The 4,024-nt window shown below is 39.3% G+C and overlaps 1 non-coding gene across 1 annotated transcript; it reads left to right on the forward strand.

The window, feature by feature from the left end:
* The first annotated feature begins 1,677 nt into the window (after positions 1-1,677).
* Positions 1,678-1,784, forward strand: LOC125499216 (small nucleolar RNA R71). The gene has a single exon (XR_007275933.1). It is a non-coding gene; the product is annotated as a small nucleolar RNA R71 (small nucleolar RNA).
* Positions 1,785-4,024: the final 2,240 nt, after the last annotated feature.

Below are 4,024 nucleotides of genomic sequence, written 5' to 3' on the forward strand. Positions count from 1 at the left end.
TCATTGGCTACCTCAACCGTGATTATATCGTTTTTGTAGTTTATCACGGCACCCAATGTCTTTAGAGCTTCTTCTCCAAGAATAAGAGGAGTCTCCAGATCTTCTTCCATATGCATTACCACAAAATCGCATGGTACAAACACATGCCCAACTTGAATTGGTATATCCTCCAACTCACCATAGGGGACTCTCATAGTGCGGTCCGCCAATTAAATCATTTTTTGCGTACGATGAAGAGGAAATTAAATGTGCTTAGCAATAGATAGAGGCATCAAATTGACAATCGCTCCTAAGTCGGCCTGTGCACCCTTAGGCTCTAAATCACCTATCTTCACCGGCAAGGTGAAACTCCCGGAGTCCCTTTGCTTCTTGGGCATGGTTCGTTGCACAAGAGCAATCACTTGGTAGGGTAGGGTGATAAGCTCATCTTCAAGTTTGCGTTTGTTGGAGAGAATCTCCTTCAAGAACTTAGCAAAGCCGGCATTTGAGACATAGCCTCAAAAAAGGGGATGTTGATTTGAAGGCTCTTCATCACGTTGAGGAATTTAGTGAACTTGTCACTCAGTTTTCTCTCTACCAACCTTTGAGGATAAGGAACCAGAGGCACATAGGTCTTAGTTGGTGGAGGTGATGGCAATGGAGTTTTATCACGAACTTGGACTTGTGGCTCATCATTTTCCACAACTTCTTCTTTCTCACTTTCCTCAACTTCATCCTCCTTTTCAACAACTTCAACTTCTTCTTCCTTCTCTAACTCCCCATTAGGCATCTTAGGACTCTCATAACTTGTTTTCGACCTCAAATGGATGGCTTTGGCTTGATGAAGGTTGGGGTTAGGGATGGCTTGGCCCGAAAGTTGATTTGTGGGGGTTGAGGGATTCTTCTCGGCTACTTGCGCGATTTGGGTTTCAAGCATTTTGTTATGGGCTTGTAGCTCTTGAAACCTTTGCTCATGGTTTTGGAGAATTTAGTTCATGGATTGGAGTTGTTGGAGAATTTGGAGAGAGGTTTGATCGGGGGATGGAATGGGTTCGGGATTTTGTTTGGGAAATAGAGGATTAGAAGGAGGTTTTTGAGTATTATCTCTTTGATGAGGAGCTTGGTAAGTGTTGGACCCTTGTGAGGATGAACCTCCTTGGTTATATTGGACCCTTGCACAAACCCTTGGTTGAGCTTGGTTGTACCCTTGTTGAGGTTGGTTGATGCCTTGGGTGTACTTTTGTTGAGGTTGTCTCCAACCCCCTTGTTGATTGCTTCTATACCCTTGGTTCCCTTGATATTCATCTCCTCTAGAATTTATTGTCACCAGATGCTCCGAATGGGTACCTCCACAATAAGAAGTATCATGGTTAGTAGCACCATAAATATCACAAGAAAAAGAATTTACCTGTGAAAGATTAGATGAGGCGAGATTGATCTTTGAAAGTTTCTTGTGAAGTTGGTCCATCTTGGCTTGAATTTGGTCCATGTGATCTAATTCAAACTCTTCGCTCTTCTTGGGTTGAACACCTCTTCGTTGTCCACCCCATGAATAATTCTTAATCACTTCCTCTATAGTGGACTCAAAGTTGTTCTTGCGGGATCTTAGAAAGTTGACCTCCCGCTCCAGCATCAAGGTTGGCACTTGATATATGATCAAGACCATCATAGAAAAACCGCATGAGGAGGTTTTTATTGAACTCATGGTGAGGACATGAACGGATCATCTCCTTAAACCGCTCCCAAGCTTTGGCAAGTGTCTTATCGTTCTCTTGTTCAAATGAGGAGATCTTCCTCCTTATGTCTGCTGTCTTCCACTCCGGGAATTATTTCTTCAAAAAGGCCATTGTGACTTCTACCCATGTAGTGAGGGAATTAGCAGGCAAGCTCTTGAGCCACGATTTTGCCTTTTCGGTAAGAGAAGATCGGAACAAATGCATCTTGATATAGTCAGGGGAGACGTCATTTATTATTATAATAGCACATATCTCAAGAACCTGTCGAGATGGCAAGAGGATCTTCATCCGACCCCCCACAAAATTGCTCTGCTTTCACCATCCGAGTATACCGAGGATGAATGCTGAAATTTGTAGTGGTGGTGGGAAGACAAATACCACCTTGAAGAATATAGGAACCCGGATTTTCGAAATCCCTAAAGAGTTGTGGATTTGGTTCACCCATTTCTGCTTCAACTTCACTTGTTGTACTTGAGACTGGTGAAGATGGCTCGAAACCCAAAGCCAAATTTTCCAAATTTTTCCAAAGCTTTCGCAATATACGGTCAATTTCAGGATCTAAAGGCAAAGTAGGTGAACCGCGAGCTCTTCTTCTCATGTAACACAACAAATTTAAGTAGAGGATTAGAAAATAACAACCACAATAAAAAAGAAAATAAAAGGAAAATCAACTTAGCTAAACTAAAATAAACTTCAATTAATAGCACAATTTCCCCGGCAACGACGCTATATTGATAAGAGGTTTTTAGTGTGTCTTTAAGGCACGAAAAGTCACTTTTCAAACAATATTTATAAAACCTAACAAGCAATTACTAAGAAAATAGTAAGGGCAAGTTGAGGGTCAATCCATAAGGTAAATGGGATTAATTAAAGTATATCAAGTCTAGTCTCCCTAATTAAAGGGTATTTGGGGGTTTGAAAAGATTTGGTAACAACTATGACTAGCTAAAAAAACTAGAACTAGCGAATAACACGAGTTAAAATATCAGATAAGAAGACACTAGAGTTAAGGTTACTAGTATAAATAAGAATGAACAATGAATGTTAATGCGATTGTGAAGTAACGGAGACGATTATGCAAGGTTTAGTCGTTTTCCTCTAAAATACTCGAGTCATCTCTCGAATGGTCCTCAAGAATATAATCACTTAATCAATCAACTAAATCATCTCACGAATGGTCTTTAGTCAATTGATTAAGAGATTCGATAAATTAGGAAAACCCCTAATAAAGGATCCCCTTAATTTCTACCAAATATCTTGGCCTAGAAATTAAGTTGATTCCTGGGGATGATAAAAGAGTTCAAAATTCGATTCAAGAATGTTTGAATTGAAAAGACCAAAGTATAAATGTGATCAATATCTATCCTAAGGTCTCCAAACACCAAGATCAATGCATAAATTTCTTTAAAACAGCACAATCACATCAACAAAACATTTAAAACCCTAATTCATACTTTCATCCTAACCCTAGATATGAAACTACTCACTAATCGTGGATTCTAAGCAATTAAACATAAAATCTATGACTAATCTAAGGCTAAACATGATTATGAGATAATTAATCTAATAGAAATAGCAATTATGAGGCTATAAGAATGAATAACTAATAATAAGGAAGAACAAGAACCACAAAAAGAATGAAATAAAAACTGAAACTTCAAAATAAATTGAATGAAAAGTCCCTTGAATGTTCTCGGAATCACAAACTATGATTAATTAATCTCAAATCTCCATAAAACTCAAGTGTTTTTTTCTCTGTAGTATAAACCCTAAAAAATACTCTCTCAAAACTAGAATAAAACATAAGTTCCAAACTAAAACAAAACTATCGATTTTAATGAAGGCACAATTTTTTTCTTTCCGGAAAAGAAGGGTGCAAGCGCACCAAGCAGAGGTGCGGGCGCAGCTTACCTTTCTGCCTCAAACTTGGAATTTCTCGTCAAATGGTGCGGGCGCACCAATACTTTCTGTATTTTGTCTCTGAAACTGTTGAAGGTGTGGGCGCACCACTTGCATGTACGGGCGCACCATTGTGTGCGGGTGTCTCCAAGCGAACCACAAGCTCCCTCGGTTTCTCTAGCTCGCCCCCTTAAGCCATATCTCGTAATACTCGGCCCTGAAAAGGGTCATACCTGCAATGAAAACACGAGAAAACATGGTGAAGCATATGTACTAGAAATTCGATCAAAACAGATCGAAAATCTAGCAAAATGTCACTATGATCAATCAATGATCAAGTGAGGAAGTAGAAAGGGAAATAAGGAGAAAGAGGGCAGAAAAGAGAATAAAGAGGACCAAAATATACCAAA

Source organism: Beta vulgaris, chromosome 6 (genome assembly GCF_026745355.1).
Source record: "Beta vulgaris subsp. vulgaris cultivar EL10 chromosome 6, EL10.2, whole genome shotgun sequence".
NCBI classification, from domain to species: Eukaryota; Viridiplantae; Streptophyta; class Magnoliopsida; order Caryophyllales; family Amaranthaceae; genus Beta; species Beta vulgaris.